Here is a 25,222-nt window from a genome sequence, read left to right on the forward strand (position 1 = left end):
TCCATCAGTTATCCAAATGGAAGCAAAGGGCAACTCCTTATTTAAGTGACCTGACTGGTGTCTTTGTTGGATGACCAGCTCCACTTAGCTGCAGATGGTCATATGATATAAAAGTATAAGACATCATTAAAAAAGAGCTCTGTAAGCTTTGTAATCTATTTTTTGTAGTCTGTGCTTGTATTTGCTACTGCACTTGGTCTTGTCCTCACTAGAAATATCTAAAAGTTTATATAAAATAATTTCCTGGTTTTTTCTGTGTAAAATAGAAAAAAATCCCCAAGGCTGACGCTTTGAGTCTACTTCAACATTGTTTAGATTTACTTCTTTTAATTAGCAACCTAAGTGAAAACAAAGCAAGAGTAAAATCACTTCCTATGCACCACTGATAGATGTGACTTCAGTGAAGAGTTAACATGAAATGTCCATGCTTGAATTACTCTGTTTTTGTGTTAACTGTTTGCATGAAAGCAACCATACTGTGAGATAACCCTCGAGGGTGTTTTTTTGTCCACACTATGCTTGTGTGTAATACTAAGGCTTGTGGATGGGCTTCCTATGGATTTCTTTACTTGAGTAAGCTGCAAAACAGAACAAAATATCCCTAGTTAATAGTTTATAAGAAAAGTCCGACCTCCTTAGCTGAGCAGAAGGCACTGAAGGACTGCATATCCTTGAAGTTTTCCCATGGAGCAAACATATGTCTCAGCTACAGGGAGATCATCATTAGACTGCATCCATGAGTGGGCCAGCCACAGCACTACAGGCTTTGCCATGTTGAAGGTAGAATCCTATGGTTGAGTCCAAATTAGGCAACATGTAAGCCACATTTAGCTTTACAGAGGTGCTCCTGCATTTGGGATTTGCATTCCTGCATGATAAGATGCAAATCTTTGCGTATAGCAATGCTCCTGGTATTCCTCAGATCTGCATAGGGACAATAATATGTCAGATCCAGGATGAGCTCACTTGGATGCACTGTATCTGCATGTGCTTCTGAAGTCGTGTATCTGCTCAGAGTGATAGTCTGCCTTTGCCTGAGCTTTATTCTATGATATACCACATTCTACCCGTTCTCTGACACATATATTACATTCAGTAATATATGTCCTTATTACATTAAGGACATACCTTCCCTCCTCCAAAGTTAAAAAAGGAAAAGAAAATAAGGTAGCAGTTTGTAGGACAAGTTAATAAGCATGGCAGTTCATTGCTGAAGGAAATAAAAAAAAAACTAACCAGCCTTTCCAAGTACAAACTTATGTTTGGGAATGTAAATGCATATTTTTTAGCTTAAATGAGTGGCCTGAGTTTTGGACAAACTGGGTTGATGCAAACTCTGAATATTTTTCATCCTTAGAAATCTGGCCAATTGCTTTCATGTCTCAATGTGGGATGTAGTCACCCAAGTTTGACAGTTTTGGCTCTAAGGTTTATCTTGACTGAAAACAAACTGGCTTCAAAACTGTAGGGGAGGTTAGCAGCAGCTGCTCAAAACTATGTATCCAAGAAAGTAAATCTTAAAATGTCAGATGGATTTCTTCTATGAAGTCAACCAGCAATAAATAGGAACAGAGACTACCTGGAAGGGTAAACCCAGACCTCAGTCCCCTGCTTTTAGCTCAGATGATGTTTTTTAGAAACCCTGACCTGGTTAGGGGCTCAGATGGACTGTCATACAGCAACTTGAAGCTTTTGATGTTCATAACAACATCTACAATTTAGATGCAGCTCTGCTTTTGAATGGAGGAGCTGTGAGCTGACACAATGCTAACCTCTATCTTACCCCTCTTCAAAACAAATTAATAATCCTGAAGGAAACAAGAGCTACCCAAACTGTGGCAGACTGGTAGAAACTGCTATAAACCATTTGCAATGCCTTGTGCATCTGCAGATAAGGTGAAGCTAAAGGTAGAAAAAGAAAGGGAGTTTGCAAGCTTTCCAATTGAATTTGCTACTGCTGACACCCAAAAGCTGAGAGGTGAATTAGCAAACCTTTTGGATTTAACAATTTGAAATTCTAGCATAAGACTAGAAATTCTAGTATAAGACTACTCTTTCAGTAGTGAAAAAATCAGGAATTAATATTGGAATGATTCTGCATTCAAGAAGTGCAAATCTGTCTTCAAGTTCATTTAGCAAAGTGACATTTAAATTACTATGAAGAATTGTGTGCACTATATGTTATTTGTAATTTCATAAAATGCTGGGATGAGATTGTCCTGGGATCAGCATGTGATTAAACTGATTATATACCTTATATACATGGTATGTTCCATATTTAGACAGAATCAAAATACAGTCAGCTCTTATTAATATAATAATTTAGATGTCAAACATGAAATGTCAGTTAAATATTTTTAATTTCTATTCACAGCCTTTTATTTGCTATTAACAAAACCATTCCTCTCACCTAAAAAAATAAAGATTCTACTTTTCCCATCACTAGGATGGCTGACATCTGCTAGGATGACCCCTTGCCCCAAGCAGCAAAGCACTGCTATGCAAAAATGGACAACAGACAGATGCTCTTCTACTGATTCTAAAGCACTTTAAAAATATGGATGGGTGCAGAAGAGAGCACCAAGTACTAACAGTCAAAGCAGACGCTGTTTTTCTCTTCTTAGCACCCATGCTGAGTAGTTTTCTTTTCCTCATTCCCAACCCCCACGTATGCATATGTGTCTTTTAATACTCAAAACAAGTTTATTATTTTAGCTTGAGTCCAGGAAAACTTACATCCAATTTGCTTCAGGACTGTTGATCTTCCTTTACTGCTGTGAAAATAAGGGTGCAAGTAGCAGACAATGAAAAAATATACTACTGTAACCCACAGTGGCACTCTGTATGTCTGTGTGTCTCTATTGACTGGCATCTTCAAGGTCAGGCAGCAGAAGTTAAAGTCATTGAGCCCAGAATCCCACGTTTCAGTTCCTGCTACACCCACTGACCTCCCCCTGGGCATTATGCAGAGAGGACTTTTAATATAATATCAGGATGCTACTTTTAAAATTACGTCAGGAAATTCCAAAGTTGAAATTTTTGGTGTGATATGTTAATGGAACTACATTGCACAACTATTGCTTTCAGCATTTCTAAATTGCTTTCCTAGTTATGGTTATCTGTTACACATGCATTCTGACCCAGTTTTTCAGTGTAGTCAAGGTTTTGTCCCAGAAGTCCAGGGACTACTTAAGAATTACACCCTGACTAAGGTGCAGGAACAACGCAGAAGGCAGAAGTAATGAAGTAATTATGACTTTACCCACTCATGGGATGCCTTTTGTCATTGGAATCAGACTCCTCCATAATTTTGCTATTTTTCTTGGCCCCATATGCATTAGTTGCACTTTTTTTCTACACTGTGGCTGAACATCTATACTCTGGTCAGTACATATTTCCCATGGGAAAAGAAGTCCCAAATTAGAATCGCTTTGGACTTGGACAAGTGTAGTTTTTTTCTGAGCACTGAACTATGTGGGAGCTCACTGCCCAGCTTGTGATGTATGGGAGCAAAGCTCCCAAGCATGTGAAGAAGAATGCTTTGTTTTGGTGCCTAGGAAACATCATGGCTGAAAGCAAAGGCAATGGTAGATGTTGGATATACAAAAGGCAGTTTTGCTGTGCTTGTGCAGAGACTCATGGAACCAGCAAGCAGGAAAATGTTGTTGTGAAAGAACTGAAAAGGTTATGAATCATCAAATAAAAAACTAAATGTCATTATGGGAATACAGCTAAGGGTAACGATTGATAATGGAGCATCCTGAACACAAAATATGTGGAATTATTTATCTATTTGTCTATATATCTATCTGTCTAATAATATATATACCCAAAGACACATGAGAAAAAGGTATTCACATTCTCTATACATGGGGATAGAAATGTGTACAACACCCTTTCATCAGATCTGCATGTTGTTATGGTGATGCATACTCTTAACTCAGGCTGGGAAACAACTTTGAGGTAGTAGCTCAAAGTCAATACATAATATAGACTCCTGTATACTAATGGTGATGCTCAGAGACCACTGATGCTATGAACTTTCATCAGTTGCTGCTGATTCCAGGTACTTTGCTATCAGTGAGGGATTTATTAAGGTCTGTTCCATGTTTGAGAAGGGAAAGAAGTCTTGGATAGTAGTGGTGCAAGCATCACCGTCAAGTCATAAAAAGCTGAGTACCACTGAAATGTATTTTGACTTCGACTGCAGAGTAATTCTTTTGGAGTGCAGCTTGACTGTCTTTTTACTGCTCTCTTCTGTCTTCCGCCTTGGTTCCTGTATTGCAACTGATATGTACTATTTGTTTCAATTTTCCTGGATTTTACCATCTAATTCTACTTGACCTGTCACCACTGCTACTATTTTGACTCTTGCATCTACTTGTCCTATGAAACCATAGTTACTGCCTACTTACCACACTTCCAAATAGGCACTTTCATTCTTTCACTCAAGCTTTCCCTTGAGGGGAACTCCCAGCAGGTGTCTGTAACCCTACCTCATTTCCTGCTTTGAAAGTTTTGTCATGCCTGCAACACACAAACCAGCAGTCAGACAACTGGCTTCTTACCATGATGCTGGGCAACATCAGCTCATTCTTTATGTGTCCATGTTCCCATTGACATCTCTAATTTCAAGTTTAGGCTGGTTGGTTTTTTTCAGGCAAGTGCATCTTTTGTGATTTGCTGGTGCAGGACCTCATCCTGTAGTATAATGTCAGCTCCAGGTGAGAGTTTAAGACAAGACACCAGGGCTGGATGGTCTCTGGCCATCACTGTACTCCTCGTGTGGGAAGATGCCTACCAATTCCTGCACTGGGTGTCCAGGCCGCTGGCAGAAGGGGAGAGGGCTGGCCCTTTTGACCCAAACGGCTGTGCAGAGCATTCCCAGGAGCAGATGGAAGAGAAGGCTGAGTAGGGTCAGGTCCCACTTTCTCACTATTATAATGGCCTTTTGGTTTGCAAGAAAAGTTAAAGCTGCCCTCGCAGCTTTTATTTGGAAGCCGCTGCCTGGCGGTCTGCCCCATCTGCTTCATCCAGGCAGTGAATCAAGCCTGTTGTACTTAAACCATTGACCCCTACTCTGAGAAATACCAGAGAAGAATAGACTTTAACTAAATCTTTCAGTAGCGCCCTCTCCCCTTATTTTTCTCCCTCCCTCCCATTGTTTTGAAGCCAAGTCGGGTTTTTGTTTGCTGGTGGAAGATTAAACAAAGGAACCCACCAGCGGTGCCGGGGCTTTTTTTTGATGCACGTGTTGGCTGTATCACTCGGGCAGCCTTCCAGCAGGTATGCCCCTACAGCTGCAGAGCCATTCACTGCTGAGCTGTAAAACTGCTGGCAGGTCTTACCATCTGTGAGGAACACTGTGTGAGAACTTCCTTACTGGAAGGCTTTCAAAGACAAATGTCACCGCTGACCCCATTATGAGAGTCAGTGTACGAGAACCAGCATAAGGCATTGTGAGGTTGTTCTCTTTTCTGCCCTGGATGAGTGAGTTATGCACTTTTGTGGATGTTTCTGCATCAAAAATATTTGGGTGTTTGTGATGTTCTAACATCGCCGAATAATTGTGAGACTCTTCCCATCGAGTGCCTGAGACACCGTGGCAAAGGTTAGGCTGGGAAATGGTGGCATTTTTAAGCTGCACTGCTGCCATTACAGGAAAGAAAATAGGGGGGGGGGAAAGAAAAGCAAAGTCAACCCAAGAGCTAGCACTTAGAATCTGGTTTGGAAGCCCAGCACTGTCTTTGAAGAGAAAGTCCTCTGTACCAAGTCCATCACCCATAGGTTTTGGTCTTGATGTTCACAAAATCAAAATTCTTTCTTCCTCAAAGCCCTAGACAACAACCCTCCTATCCAACAGTGTATGGTCTTCCTTTCCAGCTGATTCTGAAAGAGATTGAATTAAAAGTCATTTGAAACAACATCTGACTATTGAAATGCAAGCACTTGTAGGCCAGTCCAGGGCCTCCCTACAAATTATTGTTTCAGATATCTAATAATCATTTAGAGTTAAAAGATGTATTTCTTCTCTTGTCCGTTTAATATTCAGGTTACATAGCTAGCTAAACATTGTTATCCAAAAAAGATTATTTTCATGGTGAAAAATATCTTTAAGAAAGAAAAGCCAAGTCATTTTAACCAAAGCAATGAGCTGTCTTCTCTGTTCTTCCCCTTAACCAGTGTAAATTTCATCTGCAGCAGTAATAGTTGCAGACAGGAGGAAGTGATCACCAAGCTCCAAGTTCAAAGGCCACAGAAATGAGTGAGATCATATACCAAAAACTGACCTCTGACTTGACAGAGATAGTTACTATCTTGTCATCCAGTTTAATTACACTTAATGAACATATCTAAGGCATGTCCTAGGCAGTCCTAGGATGGTGTGAAAAAGAAATACACTGAGCAATAACATGATATAAAGAGATGAAAGTTATCTGGCATTTTTTAAAGATTAAATCACACCATCCAAACTTTTTAATCCAGATGCAGCTAGCTGTTACAGTTGTGTTAGCCATCTGTTACTATAGTCTTTGGCTGGAAACAGAAGCAATACGTATCACCACTGTTTTTTGTTTCCATGAAAAAGGAATGCTGTTTTTATGATCATCCATTCATTTGGTATCAAGTACATTTCACACATGAGTTAACTGGAGACCAGCAGTTGATAAATTCTGTGGTAAGAAGAAGGGCTTTGTGTGGCTGATAGTAGAAGCAGAGATGTAGAGGGAAAGGTTGTAGTTCCAGTGTAACTGAATATAATATCATTGGGGTTTTTTTAGCTTTTCTTTCATAAAGAGATTCTTTATTTAGTGACTCATTGTCTCATATAACAAAAGGTTTTGTAGTTCTTTCTAGGTTTGCATTTGAAAGCAGATAATATCTTCAGCCATGTTTTCCTAAGCATAAAAACATTTGTAATTGCTTTCCACTAACCTGACCAGCAAACTACCAGTAACTTATTTTTGTTCATTTATACACTTGAAAGCAATATTTTCTTTTGTTCAAGTAAGAGATGTATGGAAAAAACCACCAAAAAACCAGCAACAGATAGCAGAAAGCAAACTATGAAGGCAAAGGTCATGGTAACTGCTTAAAAATTATATTCATGGTACAGAGAAGCACAAAATGACATCACCCAAGGGAACTTCCTGGCTTCTTATTGCAGAGGGCTTGGACTAAATGACCTTTAAATGTCCCTTCCAACCTAAGTCTTTTCAAGAAGAAAAGGAGTGCTTCCTGTACTCCATGCAGTAAGGGACACCAAGGTCTCCTGTATCTTCCGTGTCCTGGAGACAGGGGCAGAGTTGGAGCACATGTGTAACCTCAGCTTTCTTTTTGTCTCCTGGAAAAAAAGCCAGAACCCAAAAGGATAGAAGAAAACAAATCCTAAGTTCATAGTTTATGGCATCATTTGACCAATGCACAAAGTTAAGAAATTATACAGCCCAACAAGGATGCTCAGCTATTGCCTGTCTGACAGCAGCTGCATCAACTTTTTTGAGGATTAAGTCCATTTCCCTCACAAGTTGCCATTAGAAATGCTCCCACTCTCTATTTTGACAAACAAACCTGTATTTCTGATAGGTTGGTGTCTGGGTCTCTTTAGTTACGTCCAAGTTGACTTGCAGTGCACTCTGTTAAGGGGCTCACTGCTATGGCTTGGTTTCTGAAAAGCTGACTCACATTTAGTTTTTCTCTGTGCCATCCCTTCTGTATCAGTATAAAAAATTTCACACCCCCAAGGGCCTCTGTCAGCACTTTCTGCCTGACAATTTTATTCTGGGGCTATTGGTGTCCAGGAGATGCTTAGGAGGGCCACATGGCCTTTTCCTGAGCTGTCACTTGGCTAAGGATGATCCTGCATCCCATCCATCTTTACCTTATGCACGTCATTCAGTTACTCTGTATCTTAGGTACCTGTCACCTCAGTATCTAAATCCCAAAGGAACAACTTAAGCAACAGAGGGGAAGCTGGAACTGTGAGAAGATTTCAGTGGAATCTACTAGTGTCTGAAACACTTCCCCTGAGGTATATATATATAAATATTTGAATAGATTAAAGGATCTAGGCTTAAGTGCTGATGTGACTGTTGAAAACGGCTCCTACGTCACTTCTGCTTTATGGAAAAAAATTAAGTATTAAATACAGTGAAGCTTCAGACATGCCACATCTATACATACATTTAGCTGCACAGGCTTCTGTGAGCAACAGCACTTTATACCAGCTAGCATGTCTGCAAGAATAAACAGATCAAGAGGCCAAGTAATCCAGATACCTAAAACCCCAACGAAAAAGCATTCTGAGTGGTAGGACCTAACATTGTCACAATGGGAATTTACTCTTGGAATTAGAAGATTCCACCACATTGCAGGCAGCTGGATTCACCATGTCCATTAAGATCTAGTAGAACATTCTGTTTCTTAATAGGTCAAACTTTATAAATCTGGTCCTCAGAATTGTCTCGGGAAGTGTTCTGCATGGGCAGCCCTGCTACAGGTGAAGCACAGGTCTGTGCCTGTGCCTCTGGGAAATGATAAGCTGCAGCACAGGGAAGGGCAAGCACTTATTTTTGCCATTTGCCTGCTGCCTGCTTGCAGTCCAGCTGACTGCTGTGCAAGCAGGCTCTCTGGCCCTCCTGGGCATCCCTGGAATATGGCTTTCCATATGATCTGAAGGGCCACACGGCAGCCATGCCTGCGAGCCTGCAGTTTGCACAGCGGGCAAGGCTGATCTTGCGGACAGACTTTGGCAGGCAGGAGAGACATCCCCTCAAGGGAAACTCCATGTGTTTCATTGAGAAGGGAGCTGGCAAACGTGCCTTTTACACGGTTCTGCTGTTGCCATTTACAGTTTGTGAGCAGCGAGGGTCAGACTGCCTGGCTGTGGTTTACCTGCTGTTGTAAAACATCAGATCTTTGTTCTTTCTCAGTCTGCATCTGTATTTGTGCTGCATGAATCCACTGTTCATGCCCGAAGAAGGGCCTTGGATAGCAATACCAGGATTTATCCAGCTGACAGAGCTGGGTACCTCCACCCACAACTGCCTCAGTTTTGCACTCAAGTGAAGCAGCAGCTCAGTCTTATGCCTTGTCCTCTAAGCATCTGGCAGTTTTGCTAGGTCTGTGAATAGAGTCACTGATAATGCAAAAAGGGAGAAAGAGGGAAGAGAAAAGAATAGGTGAATGAAATGAGCAATATCCAAAGCAAATAAGGAAAGTAATGGCATAAGGGGAGCCAGCAGGGGTGCCCGGCTCTGCTCAGGGCCTCGGCCACGCTCCTACTGCCACGGCATGGCTACACGATGGGGATACAGCCACGTTTCACACACCCTCCATCCTCCCCATCACAGCTGCATCTGGCCCTGTGGTTGGTTATCCTCTCGTTCCAAATGTTCAAGTCATTATCAGTTTGACAAATACAATATATATAGAAAGATCTCCAGGCAAAATCTGTATTTCCAGGAAAAGAGATTCCTATACCATCTGCAGCTAATTGTTTCATACCATATTCGTCTCTGTCCTGCTGAGCCAACTCTAGGCCTGCTGAGCCCATCACTTACCCTGGTTTTACACTGGAGGAGCTCCACTGTCTTCAGCAGATTAACACGATTAACACTTTTGTGTGTGAAAGCAGAATCCAGGGATGCAGGAGCATCCACTGCTGCCAGAGATCACCACTGTCGTCACCCCAATGCCAACAGGGACACGCATTGGTAGCAAGTACTAAGTCTGGTTTTCAGGGTAGAGGAAGGGAAGGCAGCCAGCCAAAACTCAGGTTGTGCTGAGGAGGGGAGAGAGATGCCACTGCCTCTGCAACCTGATCCAAGCCACAGGGCATGGATACGCCCCAACTGCAAAGGGCTGCAGAAGTGGCTCCATGCTCCCCTCTTGCCTAGGGTGATTGTCAGAGTTTCCCCTCGTTCAAAATTAGAGAATACAACAGAGCTCAGCAACAAGGCTTGATTCTAGAGCCTTGTTGAAACTCTAGACGCACATATCTGACAGATACAACAGAGATTAATGAGCCGTGACCAGAAGTTTGATTTTTCTGTCAAGTGCTCCCATCCGTTTTTAATAAACAGAGGAACAACATAAACTCCAGCATGGGCTCTCCATTGTTTAAACTGGGCAGGTTTCTTTTGGTACCATGTGTGTCTGAGCTCAGTTATGACTTCAAGCCACTGAAAAATGATGGGGTTTTATTGGGCTTTATTTTTTTCCCCCCATTGGCCCTTTTGTGGTTGCTCTTGTGATGAGCTTTGCTCCTTGCATATTGTTTCTTTTCCCCTCAGCATGGACTGTCTGGTGTTTTACCACTGGAAACTGTCAAGTGTAATATCATGTTTACAGCTAAATTAGTTCCATTTAGTGTCATTGGTGTATTATCTGGAGCGCATAAGTGCCTAAAAAGCCCACTGGTTTGTTTTAAACAGTGTTCCACTTTATTTTTTATGAGGTTTTGGAACGTGGCTTCCTCATCCCTTCCAAGCACAACAGGCTGAGCCAGCTACAGCAGAGCCTGAGGAACACGTCAGAGTCTCTTCATGCTTCTGGTTACTTACATTAGGATCAGACATTGCTCTCATAAAATAATAATCAGTACATAGACATCTGAATTTGTCAGGAATTGGTGGTAAAGCAGTCCCTAAGGATTTAATGCCACAGAACTGTGTTTGAGAATTCCTCTATTTTTTTCCCCCACAAAGCATGATAGAAGCCACAAATAAAACAAAAGACCATCAGAGGATGGTTTATACCCTGAGGTATTTATGGGAGGGAAAATAAGAGAGCAAGGGAGCGCTGCCATAAATCTTACTGGCCACAGAATGTCACTCTTGCTCCATGCAAATAAAGCTGAAAGGAAATTTACCTGGGAATATAAAACCTGAGCCTTAAGGAAGGCAGCTCAGGGAAGCTCTTGCCTCTGGAAAGAAGTACAGCTATGCAGACATGTACAAGTGGGTACACACAACCACTCCCAAAGGAAACAGAATAACATTCCTCAACAGAATAGCTTTGCAAGCTGCCAGAGATCTGATCCAGGTCTGTGTCCAAAGTCAAATCTTGCAGATGACTCTTCTCCTGAAGGGTCTTTCCATAGGTTTGGGTTTGTGGGCTTTGAGGGAGGAAGCCCCTGGATCCTAACAACACCCCACACATAGCAAGAGGCATGCTCAGGAAGTCCCAGCCCATGCTTAGGGCACTTCAGTCTCAAAACATGAAATAAAATCTGCCCTGAAATTGAAATTGTCCTTGACTTGATGCTGCCTACAACTGAAATTGCCACTAAATTTAACAGACCGATGCTTAACATTTGATTGCCCCTGGAGAGGAGTCACTGTCATGAAGGCAAGTATCAAAACCCAATTCTTTTGGGGTTTTTTTAGTCACAGTTTTCTTTCAAGTAGCAGGTATCAGCTTCTCCAGGCTTCTGGGCTAGGACATAGAGGTTACCCCCATGCAAGAGAGGACCTCACCACAGTGCCACCTCTATGCAGAGGGGAAGGCACCAGCTGCAGGGCACCTCTGCAGTTCTCCTTTGGGTAAAAAGTTTTCCCTGGAGTTTGCAATGAGACTGAGGAAGCAGAGTTGGGATTATCTGCTGGATCCTTCCTTCCCTCTCCTTCTAGCTTGGAGAAGCTGTCCAGAAGAAGATACTAGAGCGTGCATCATCTGTCTGTGGTCTGCTGAAAACACATTTTTACAGATTAGCAAAGGTAAAAGGAAATAGTTTTCAGATCTTACTGTATTTTGCATAACTGCAAGAATTTTTCCTGTCTCAGACTGGCCCCAAAAGCGCAACACTGGAAAAAAAATTAAAATAAAAAATAAAACAAAAATTTAGACTGTCTTGGAAAGAAGTTAATTATGAAATGTTGGTCTTCTGGTAAGCTTCTAAGTGTTTTGACTTCAGGGTGGTTTGGTTTTTTTTTACTTTTTGGTGTAAATATGCTTTGATTTCAAAACAGAAACTTACTTTCAGCCTAAAAATTAAATCTTTTTTGGAAGTATAGAAAAAATATATTTTGATCATTAAAAAAAAAAAAAAATCTAATTGCATTTGAACATTGAATTTCTATTCATAGAAAAATCCCCTCTCCTCCCTAAGGCTTTGATTTTCCACATTTTCCACAGTGAAAAACATTTCCCAGAACACTTCCCAGTTTTCCCTAATATTTACATCTGTTCTTCTCTGAGAACATGTCACAGCTGTAGATCAACAGGAATTGCACAGAACATGGTTGATTTACGGTCCAAGTAGTATTTCTAAATCAACTTGCATTTAAGAGTAGTGAATAGTACATGTCTATATACCAGCAATGTATCATAAGGATTTTGTACTGCTTTGATATTTTTTACATTTCTTTCGCATACTAATACACAATTCATGTGTAATTGTGATTTTTACAGTTACTTTACATAATTACATGTTATCAGAGCTGAGATTTGGGCAGAGTTAAAGACTGCAAGCCAGATCCTCAATATTTCAGGCACCCACCGCGATGGCATCGTCCCTTTCCAGAGCTGGGCAAACTGAACCAAAAGGGATTACTGTCCTCCAAAATAAGGACACCCTCACAGTAACACATGGCTGCAAAGCGGCAAGGAAAAGAAAAACTGTTTGTTTCTGCCACTTTTATCCTTAGCTGTAGCTTTGGCCTTGTACCATGTGATCCCAGTTGGAAATGGAGCTCCCAGGGAGTGTGGAAAGGAAATTCACGGGAAGCTGTGCACAGCTCTCCTGTGTCTGTGCCCTCTCTGCCTTCCTCTCTGGCCCCCAAACCACAGGCACTCGGATGCAAGGCAAACCTACCAAGGGGCTTCTGTTTAGTCCTGGAATATTGATTCCTCTGGCAAAAATTTCAAATTTTCCAAGCGCTTGGTAAATAAGGGGAGGAAGGGTCCTGCGTGCTGCAGCCATGGGGTGTTTTCTTCAACTTCACCAGGCAGCTCAGGCATTTTCTTCATAAGAGCTGTTGCTTAGTGGGACACACTACCCTCTGTGAAGGTGAACATTAATAACCAGTTTAGCTCCTGGGCTTCACCAGCTCCCTCATTTTTTGGCTGGCTTTCTGCTCCTTAGAGCCCGGAAAGGCTGCTGTCGGCTGAGTCTCATGGGGTGGGTGCATGACTTGCTTCCATGGCTGGATTATCCTTCATCCCCTCTGCATTTTAAGAGATTTGGTGGGCCCATTAACAGCTCCTACCTGTTTTAAGACCTGTGACAAGAGGCTGAATGGCTCTCTTCATGCGGCCCTGTTCTCCTGCCTCTCCTGCTAGTGGTGTTGACATGATTTATGTAAATCATAAAATGCAGCGGGGTGACCTCACGAGTGTCCAGCTCTCCTCACGCACGTCTCTGGGCAGAAGGGGTAGTATTTATAAACAGTGGTATATTCACATCTCAGTAACCTGCTTTATTTACACTGTTCGCACAGGGCCGCTACCGCACAAGTGAAATATTATTCCCCACCATGTGCTTTTCGTTTTTCTGTCGGCTCTGTGTTTTCTTTCATGCGTTGCCCTCACTGTCGGTGAGCTTGTCAGCAGCTTTCCCTGACGTAGGGCTGGGGAGAGAGGAAGGGGGAGAGCTACATTCACTGCCACATCCAGGGCTTTGTGGTGACAAACACTCATGGCACCCTCTGGCCAGCACGCTAGTGAAGCCCATGTTGGGGCTGCAAGATGCACCCCAGTTTCTGCAGACTTGTGGGCAGCGAGTCTGTCCCCCCCAAATCACCAACTATTTGGGCTGCCATGACACAGCCCTTTTTCACAGCCAAACTCCATCTTTCACTCATGGTGCCCCAGCCCATTGCATCCTCTGCTTGCTGTGCTGCCGCTGGTGGGACACCAGCTCATGGGAGCTCCTGGTCTGTGCTTTGATGAGGGCAGCCGAGAGTCAGTTGAACTGTAATCAGGTTTCTGGATATGGTTAAACCAGCTGGAATTTTCTAGCAAAATCATATTTCTGCAGTAATTTTTAAAGAGGCCTTTTAAATACAGCTCCAAAGAGATTATTTCTGGCTCACGAAATAAGACAAAAGTGTCCGCTACCCCAAAATAATCACGGTAGTGAAGTGAACAATAAAATCTGCTTATCATCCTTCTGGTCTGAGTTGATGGAGTTTTTTTGAATATTTTTTTTTTTGCACTAATTTAAAATGGGAAGGTTTCATATGTTTGTTTGTTTTTTTTAAAAAAAAGTTTGTTTAAAGTTGTGTCTGGATCATTATCTCCCCAGCTTCTTCCTTTTTGAAAATGTCCTCTTTTTTTTGAAAAAATAATTTCTCATTGAGATGTTTATGGTAAACATTAATAGCTGGAACTCCATTACTCTCAAAAGACTGTGCATGTTTCAAAATGAACTCCACGGACTGAAGCTTCAGAGGAGAAAGAGCTCTCTATTGCCTTTAATGTTGGAGAGGGAAAAGTATCTCATAAAAAATCTCCGTTTCTGTAAGCTGCATACACATGACTCCTCTAGCAGCACTTGAACAACATCTAAATCATGGGGCCCCAGAGTGCTCACCAGCTTCTGGATTCAGATGCATGTTCTGGCCACATCCTGGCTGCCTGCAGGAATGGGACCTACATCTAAAATGGATCCTCCTTCTCCTGTGCTGTACTGTGGTTTCCACAAGAGGAAAACGCCTGTGTCTTGACAGGGAGGGGACGGTTGGCACTGCAAAACTTGAGGAGGAAGGAAATGTCTCTTTGGTGCCTGCTGGAAACCAGAGCAGAGGCACAGCTAAGGAAGTATCAGGATTTTGGCAGTCACTTTATTTGCCAGGTACCCCAGGAAAGTTTAGCTGCCAACCTGGGGTCACGGGCTGCGGGATGGGGGAGCAGCTCTGCTGGGGCCAGCAGGCACATCTGGCAGCAGACATTTGGCTTGGGGCTGCAGCCCATGTGTCAGGTTTGGTGCGTGTCTGGAAAAGTCTGCTGCAAGGACCATCACCCCCAGGACTAGGACGGGCAGAGCCAGATGACTGAAAAAAACTTGCTAAGGGAAAGTACTTTTCTTGTTACGTGCTTGCATATCCTTTTACCTGGCCTCCCAAGTTCACAGCTGCATTTGCTTTCCTCTCATAAAGATTTCATAAAGATTTTTATTTTTTTTTTTCTGTTGTTGTTATTCCTAGAGTGTGATGGGGGAATTTCTGTTTGTCAAAGGCATTTGGCAAGGCTGTGGTAAGCCTCCCTGGTTTGCCGGTTGGGATCACAAGGTAATTTAGTTATTTGTAAAAATACACTCATTGAAACCTGGGCCCTTTTGCACTTCCCCATCTTTCAGAAGGCTTTTAGGAAAGGACGGATTCTGCCCAACCAACAGCAGTTTTTTCCTAGCAGCAGTGGAATTGCCTTTGCACAGCCTACATAAAGAGAGGTAGCAGAATATGGCTTACGGAAATTTTCAATATTCTTGAAATATAACAAATTATTTGAGAAATCTAAATGACACCGAAATGAAAAATTGCCCCTTTGAACTAAAGGGAAATATGGCTGGGGAACCCCCACATTTAGTACATGGCATTTTGAAAAATATCAATATTCTCTTCATCTTCTCGTTGAGGAACTGAGACCACACTGTAATTCTTACAAGATGGATTTCCTGGTCTCACTCAAGGGGTTTCCCCCATTGCAAGTTTGGTAGGAAGTGTGTTGAGCCTCATTAACTCTCATCGTGTTGCTGAAACAGCGCTGGAAACTGCTGGAGCTGTGTCTGAGGCAAAGCTACCTTTTCTGCATGGGTAGAACTGAGGAGCTGCTGCAAGGCAAGGTGAACTAAGGTATGGTGAAAAGGAAAAGCAAGTCAAAGAAGATTGCAGAAGGAAGTTTTTCTCTGGCACTGTATCCCATCATCCTTATGTGTCAGTACCTGAAGTCAGATTTCCTTTCCAAAATCAGACAGGACTGAGATGGGAAAGAAGAGCCAATTTCAGAGCACTATCCTTTGAAATATCTCCACCTTTATTCCTGTTACATTTAACTGAAGTCCACAAATGTCTCTATAGATCACAGAAAAAAATACTTTGCTTTTGCTCTCTCCGTCATTCATTTTACCCTGGCACTGCTCTGTTGGCTTTGGTAGAGCTGCTTCTCATTTGCAGAGGGGTGCAGGAGAGGAGAGTTGGAGACTTTACATTTGAGGTTTTTTACACGCTGCACATAGTCCTCCTTTATCCCTACCCCAGTCTAGCTCTCAGGGAAACCATTAGAAAGTCGCCTTGAGGATCTGGCTCTGAAAACGCTTCAGCACCTCCTAAAGAGAAGACTACAGGAGCCAACAGTGCTCAGGATACTGCGTCTCACAGGACTTGACTGCGATCTTGCGCACCATCTGTCTACTTTATTCCCTGGCTCGGGGCTGGGATAGCCCACGTACACGACTCCAGATGCTAGCAATATAGAGTACATTGAAAGTACTTTGGGCCAAAATGTTCTCTTTGGACTTCTCTGGGAGTATGGGAAAGTACAGATTGAGGTTCAGGGTGTAAACTTTACCGGTGGAAATACTGATAAGAGCCTGTGATTTCTAGGTCGAGGGGGAAGGGTGGGAAAAACCTGTTCCCCTTCGGTGTATCTGCTGCATGATGTGAGCAGCGATGCTTTCTAACCCAGCATCAGAAATTCTGGCCAGGATGCCGTGTAAGTTACATTGCTGAAAGGAGAATAACACGGTATTGATGTCCAACTATGCGGGCCTTAACCTTTTAGCCCCGAGGGACCACAGGGAGTTTTGTCTGAAGAGAGCCTGTAGGGTCAAGGCACAAATTTGCAGGTGCAAAATAGCATTTGCAACTACAGATCACAAAGGTGCAAATGTCACGTTCTGGTCTTTTGCTCTGCCATCACCGGGCTGCAGGCAGAAAGCTGGGCACTGTGCAGAGCTCTGGGAAAACCTGTGATCCTAATTATTTAATAACATTCCAGTCAAAAGATATATGTCCTTCTGCTTCTGTGATGTGCGTTTTCATTTTCTGGCTGGGCTTGGATAGTGCCTCTTTCTGACAGTCTCTCAAGTTGTGACCTTCAGAGTCCACATGTGGCTTCTCTTTGTTTCTGCATCCAGCCTAGAGATTTTACAAACCCCCCACCGAGGTGGACAGATTATTTTAGACCGCACTGATACCTGCATTCTTTTACTTTTCTATGTTCCCAAAGAGCTGTAGTATTTACCAACAAGAACCTCTTCTCAATCTAATCCAATTCACATGAATATCACATGAGGCAAGAAAGAGGCAGCCTTAAAATATAACCCATATTTTTGTGCTCACCGTCTTCCTTCCCTTGTCCTTATTTTGCCTTCAAGGGGGCTGTCTGTGCAAGAAGGGCAAAAAGACACGAGCCTTGGAGGGCAGACCTGTCTGATTTAACTTAGTGGCGAGTGCAGCTGAATATTTGTTATCCGGAGAGCATGCGGTACAGTGATTGCATTTATTAAACATGTCAGGGTAATTTCCAAACTCCAGCACTGCCACGGTGCTGTGAGGGAAGGCTTGTATTGCTGTACGATCCAGCTTGTCTGCCAACATGTCTACTCGTTCTGCAGGTGTATGAGTTACAGCCCAAGGCAAAACTATCCATGCCTTCCCCAAAGATCTCATGGTGCTTCTGCGGACCAGATGGTTCCAATTTGAGGCCTACACTCAGTGATGTAGCTGTATTGAGTTTCTTCCCTGAAACCAACAAAACCTGCTTTAGCATTTTGCTTGGATTAAAATATTTGTCCCTTTTTTCACAGGGCAGAAGAGGGACTCCTGAAGCCACTGAAGGAAGGAAATCATTACAGGGTTCTACAGAAGTAGGTCATGTGCTACAGCTGCTCATAGTTTAAGAGGAAGAAACATGGGACCTCAAACATGGAACATGACTCCTTCAAAATGCTTGAGAGCAACCCAAGAAAAACATCCTCAGAGGCTTATTTAATAAACATTATCTGTAATAGTCTCAATGTGTGCTCATGTTTCCTTAGGAGTTTGCACCTACTTCCCAGAGCTAACAAGATTCCAAAATAGAGCACAGAATAATTTAATGAAAAGGTTTTAATAGTTTGTGTTAAAGCTAATATGGTCCATTAGGAGCTGTCATTTTATAAACAATGAAGATATGTTATCCTCTCTGTTGCCATAAGGACATTCCAAGCAAGGTTTGTAAGCAGTCGGTAATGATCTATAGAACGAACACGCACAAAAGACAATTAGAGCCACATTTGAAAAATGTGCTTTCCCTCCCATTTGATTTCTTTTTAAGTAAACCTAAGAGAAGGGTATATATACATATATATATATATATGTAGATGGATAGATGCATAGCATAGAGACCATATATATGTGTGTGTGTGTATATATATATATACACATGCATATGTGGATTTCATTAGCAATCATACAATGTTCATTATCTTAAAAGCCTTGCTATTTACACAGGAAAAAAAAATCCTAAAGCGAACTGTTAAATCATCTGAAGAGTTTTTAATTATAATCAAAGTGTCACAGTTTTATTCTGTGATTCACTGCGGCCTTGTTTTTTCCCAGAAAACTAACATTTTTGTGAAAACTCAACCTGCTTTCTTTAACAACTGTGAACACAAAAGATTATGGACCAAAATAATATCAGTTTCAATGTACAGATTTTATTTATTTACTTAATGTAACCATAAAACATGTACACCACCCAAAAAAGGGCTCGAGGCTCCTCATGCTTGGCATGTTTTCCACTGGTGGGATCCTAAATTATGGGAATGCTGCGGCACTAGGAAAAGGCATTGCGAGGGGCCCCAGGCTGATCCCAAGATCCCACTTACCTTTGTTTTTTTCTGAAAGACATTTTGGGGGGCTGAAGGAGAAAGGTGGGATGGCTACTAGTGAACCCATGTACCCCAACCATGCTTCAGTGCTACCATGTCCCACTGAGACCTCCTGGGACAGCCACAGGTTAAAGCAGGCTGAAAAAGAGAGGGACAGAAGAGCTACCCAGCCAAGATCCCTCCCCACCCCCACCCCACCCTATTTTTTGGAAGCTGAGCAAGAATGAAGTATGAGAGAAATCAGACCTAATGACTACAGGGGAGTTACTTCGGTGTACAGTGAGGTAAGTGTTTGGAAAATCAGGTCCATAAAGTGTCTTTATTCCTTATTACTACATAATCTAGAAGCAGATGGAATAGTCAAAAGATTACGAACTCAGTAAAAAAATGGATACAACCTTATTATTTATAAAGTGAACTCCTCATTTAAAAGGGGCAGCTTTTTCAAAGTGTTTGGATTCTTTATCAAGAAAGCAGGCAAGGAACTTCAGACAGAGGTCATTCTGTTACACATTTACCTTATAAAGATTTATCTGAGCTACTTCTGTGTGGTTCATGAGGTCTTAGGACTGCCAGGTGCTTGAATGCCAGGTATATGGAAATCCTCCTAAAAAAGCTGATCAGACACATGTGTAAAGAAATAGAACCAACCTAGGTAAGCTATTGCAGCAAGTATTAAACAACCTTTTTGGAAGGTTTGATTATTTAGTATGTTTTGCTGCTTCTCTTTATAAGCAGTCTGTCATTATTTGAACACAGGGTTGGGCTGAGATCGAACACTGAACAAGGCAAGAGATCCTACTTGAAATCCCACATAAGTTGTAAGGAGAATGAGACAATATTATCTGTTTCTTCACAAGACAGCAACACCAAAAAATTACAAGTAAAAAACCCACAAATGGGTTGTTTGGGTATTCCCTTTTTTCCTATAGTATGTTTAATTACTCAGATGAACAAGAAAGAAAACATTTTTACTTCTATATTCTCAACTACTGTCAATGGATTTCATTGAAATTAATATTACTGATTTATAGCTCTGCCCTGTCTGGCTTCATGATAGTGCACTTAAAAGGCTCAATTCAGCTTCCTTGACGGTCAGTGGACATTTTTTTGATATTTTTACTGGGAACTGCACTGAGTCTGACCTAGCATTAAATCCGTGTATAAGATTATTTAAATCTGATGCTCAAGTGCTAGGGAAAAAGGCAAAGAATTCACAAACCACCCAAAACAAGAGAGACATCTGTGGATTAAAAGTACTTTGTCAACTGACACTATCATTGCCACAGGCACAAAAGCACAAATCTGTTGCTGTCTAATGGGAGATATCCAAATAAAATTAATGCAAATGGGTGAAGGGAGAGCCTAATAGAAGAATCTGAGTACACATGTGAACTCTGAGGATGCACCTGAGCACCCAGAATCCGGAACATCATCTAACTAAACACAGATGTTTCCACCGAGGTGTTTACATCACTTAAGTTTCCATTTGAAGTCAGTAGGGAGAAACTGGCATATCTAGGAGGTACCTATTCATTACCTCCTACCTAGGTCTGACACCTGTATTTAACCAATGAACTGAGTCATTGAAACATCTATTTCCCTTTATTGATGCTCCAAGGATCCGATTAATCTCCCTCTGGTGTCAAGGTATACAGGACAAATGTCTGATGCTATGGACTGAAGGAGTTCATCCCACAGTCCACAGAACTACTGCTGCAATTTGAACAAAGGCTCCAGGAGCATACTGCACTGTTTAACATCCTTTGAGGTAGGGAACATCTAGATTTTACCAGTCCTGAGTTTCTATTGTACCACTGTTACTGATCAGACAGGCTTCTTTTAAGGTTGCTTGTATTTGTGGTATATTTGCAGTGTGTTGCAGTATTTGTGTCTTTGACTTGGTGAGCACAGACCCTGTCTCATAGTTTCAGGTGTAATTAAAAAAATTCCTGCTACCTGGTGGTTTTTAAATGAAAATTGTGAAGAAGGAGATAACTTTTATTTTTCACCCATATGGATATGTTACTAATGTTTACTTGCTTTTGAAAATTTCTCTACAGCTGCAGAGGGTGGAAAGAGGAGATGCAGGATGAGACAAGAGACTCCTGAGTTTTCATACGCTTTGCTCTCAAGGACAATTGAGGTGCTTTAGATTTCTTCCTTCCCACGTAAAAGGAGAGAAAACAAAATACTGGTGCCGGGGACAGGTGCCTCTAATGTATTCTTGTCAGACATGCTGGGAAGAGGAGAGCTCTATTTTTGAACTACTACTGTTAGCTACATTATGTGGAGGTCTTGTTAGCAGTAAGCAGTGAATTGGTGTTTAGCGATGCAGGTGACAGCACTTATTAATTTGGGGGAAAAGGAAAGAAATCTCCAAATTCTCAGGAAGACAGGCATAGTCTTGTGTGTCAATATGAAGAATTTATGCAAGCATCCTCTCATTCTAATGAGTTAGAAAAAGCAGGGCTGCAGAGACAGGAGTAAAGTAACAGCTTATGCTCTGATTTGGGAAACATGTACTTAAGCCATCTTTAGAATCACAGAATCATAGGATTGGCTGGGTTGGAAGGGACCTCAGAGATCATCAAGTCCAACCCTTGATCCACTACTGCTGCAGTTACCAGCCCATGGCACTGAGTGCCACATCCAGTCTCTTTTTAAATATCTCCAGGGATGGAGAATCCACCACTTCCCAGGGCAGCCCATTCCAATGCTTGATCACCCTCTCAGTAAAGAAATTCTTTCTAATGTCCAACCTAAACCTCCCCCGGCACAACTTAAGACCGTGCCCTCTTGTCTTGCTGAGGGTTGCCTGGGAAAAGAGACCAACCCCCCCCTGGCTACCCCCTCCTTTCAGGGAGTTGTAGAGAGTGATGAGGTCTCCCCTGAGCCTCCTCTTCTCCAGGCTGAACACCCCCAGCTCCCTCAGCCTCTCCTCATAGGATCTGTGCTGGAGTCCCTTCACCAGCCTGGTTGCCCTCCTTTGGACCTGAGTTGCCTTCCTTTGGACCTTTATGCGGGACAGCACTTAATCCTCTGCTTAAATTTGATTTACATGGTGCTTATGTGGTATCTCAGGTAGGGATGACTAAAGAGTTGGATGAGCAGTGCCTCAATTAATAAAAAACTTAGCTCTGCCTTCATCTAGCAATAAAAATAATAGTATCAATGAGAGTAATGTGGTTAGGTAGCTAATTTTTTATCAATATATCAAGCATTAAGCTGTACAAGCACTAATGGTATAAGATTCCTTGCATTCCTGAGCTGGGAGTAGGTTTGGCCATTCTTCTGTGGTGCCAGAGCACCAAAAGATGTGAGCATCATCACTATCATGGTGTCTAAAATGAAGAGAGCAATCAACTGGTCACCCTACTTGGTCTCCAGCAGCTGATTACCAATAGACTCCCTAAGAAGTCTGACCAAGCGCAAAAACTGAAATTTCTTGTCCACCAAGACAGTCTGTGACAGAACACAGAAATATTGAGGTGTCCTGAGCTCCTCAGGTCATCATGCAGTCATGAGAACATCCTTTCCACTGTCATCATCTTGTAATGTACAAAAGGGAATTTAATTTAATTTACAGTGTTCGTTTGAAACAAAAGCATTGAAATTTGCATCACCAGTGCAAATTTTTCTTTTAAAACAAACTGATTTAGAAAGAATAGAAGGATGAGATATGTCTGGTTTCTTGTCTGGGTTACACTCCAAAGTTTGATGATCACACCCAGATGACTAAAATAATGAAGGTGATAGATTAGTGTATTGATGCATAATCACTATCGAGCCTGCAAAACTTATGAGCTGCATGATTTTGAGAACAATTATTTGCAATTAAAGCAATGCTTTTCCCCCCTTCCTCAAAGAAGTATTTTGTGGATAACACCAATTAATTACATTTTTCTATGAGAATAGCTCTTAAATGTCTGAGCTGCTATTTATTTCTGACCACATTCAGAATTCTGAAGAGATATGAACTATGTATTGTTTAGCACTATTATTTTGGGTTTGGGATTGTAAAAATACCTCCTTTTTTGATAGCATCTCTTGAATGAATTAAAAGCTAACCACTTCCATGGGGTGAGGATATGAACCAACTCTCATAATGATGAAAGGGAATTTTTAGCCAGACGAACATTGTCTAATGAAGTCAATATAACCATCCACTATCTGCTTATTGGTCTCTTTTTGATTTGCCACACCCTTCAAAGATAGATTTGGTGAAACTAAAAGGCAACCTCATGCACTGCAAAGAAGAAATCTACCATTCTGCTAACTAAATGTTACTATATGTGCTTTTAAAAAGCCAGAACACATCTTTTCTTTTTTTTTTTCTTTTTTTCTTTTTTTTTTTCAGACTAAAACACAGAGTAGGTTTTTCCTTCCACTCAAGTTGCAATATAGGATTATAGCTGATCTCAACATCAAAATATTGCTGTGAAAAACGTTCTTGCACACATCTGAGCTATTAATTTAAACCAGAATTAAAAACTGAACTTGGCATCTGAGTCCTGGCTTAGTATTTGATACCCCACTTAGACTTGAAAGAGCTGTATGAAACAAAAGAGATCCCTCCATGGTTTGTTTTTTCTAAAACTTCAGCTTTACTTCATCGATTCTGCAAAAATAAACTCCAGGGTTCATCTCTAAGTGAAATAAAATACAAAGCTTGAGCTTTATTCTAAGAGGTGTTGCATGTATGCAATTCCCATTAAATCTTTTCCACCCCTTCTCCCCTTCCCTAGTTACCACTGAAGCCTCTGAAAAACTAGGTTTGGTAACCACATCTATCTGACACCTTTCCTTCTGGCAGCTGTGGTTCCCTGAAGAGATAGATAGGTCTCACTCTCTTTTCTGCTTCGAAACAGTGAGTTCTCACTTCCTAAAAATGGCCAAGGCTTCTCCTGATAAATCTCTCCCCAGGTTTGTGTCACTGGCAGCTACACGAAGTGGTTTTTCTTCCCCAGAACCTATCTTCAGTGTGAATTGCTGTCCTCGTTTCCTGAGTGCTCTGCAGAACGCAGCCATGGTGGCTGCCAAGAGAGGAGCAAGGACTGGACTCCTCCTGCCTTCCCAGCTTGCTCTTGCCACCCTGAAATTCTCGCTCCATCGACACATGGAAAAGAGAAGAAGCCTCCGAAAGTGCCTGTGTAACCAACAGGCATATGAGCAGCTGTACCCAGAGAGAAGCATGTTAATACATTATATATGTCACACATGCCCTGGGAACATAAAGCAAGACAAAATTTCCTTTAAAATCGGTCAGCGCTCTCAGCTGAGAAATTTGTCCGTATATCCTCATGCTCACTTGTGAGTGATAAAGACTGAAATCATGGCCTTGGTTGGTTTGTGTTTTTCTGATCTGTCACACCGAGGTCTCTCTACAGCAGCTCAGCCACCCAAGAACAGCATGCTTTGGAGCTGAGACTTTTCTGTGACCCACAGAAACATTCCCCGTGTCTGTTTTGGCAGCTGGGTGTAACTCAAGCTGCTATAGTATCCACGCTTAGACAATTCTCTGAGCAAGGAAAACAGCTACTGTTTTCATCTTACCATGTTTTTCATAGTATCTGGATGTTGAAATAACACTGCCAAGGAATTGACATCTCGTGCTTTGACAATGGTTGCTCCTGATCGTAGGCAATAATACATGATCTCAGGCACAGCAAGGGGCCCAAGCCTCAGCTTTCTGACGTGTCAATCAATCCCCAGCACCTATCAGGCACACACAGACGCTGCTGCTAGCCAGCAAGTTCAAGCACCTCCACTTGAAAATAGCTGCAGAGACGCTGGAAAAAGGAGGCATGTTTTCCAGAATGCTGCGAACTCGTGAAAACAATTCTGCAACAGAAACTGAGAATAACCTTCGCAATCGCTACCCCTCTCAGGCAGCCAGCTCGCTCTTGGGTGCTATAAATATGCAGTAATAAACGGCACCACGAAACCATGATACAGTAATGTTACAGTAAATTCTGGTGGAATTGCTTTTGAGGTGCACCAGCCTGTGAAAGAGGAAGAGAAATGGGAGACACTCGCGTGTTCGAGGGAATGAAGAGGAAATACCTTCGCAGCCTCATTTCCCTACCTCTGAACACAGCTCTCCTGTACTTTGTCTGTAGCCTATGGTGCCCTGGCAGCCCATTCATGCATAGAAAGACTTGGCAGAACACATGGTTACCCTTACACTGAATTCTTTCGCCATGTGTGTTTAATATATCTCTGCGATCTGATTCAAGTAGAGCAGATTTGAATATCTCATTATACGGAGACCAATATGTCTTCATACACACAGTAATTATATTGTTTATTCTGATGTTAGAACACTGGATCTCTTGCTGAAAGTCAGAGGACTCGCATACATTTTTCAGTCACTTAGACATAAGTGACTACGCTGACATTCAA

This window comes from Heliangelus exortis, chromosome 1 (assembly GCF_036169615.1).
Source record: "Heliangelus exortis chromosome 1, bHelExo1.hap1, whole genome shotgun sequence".
NCBI lineage: Eukaryota > Metazoa > Chordata > Aves > Apodiformes > Trochilidae > Heliangelus > Heliangelus exortis.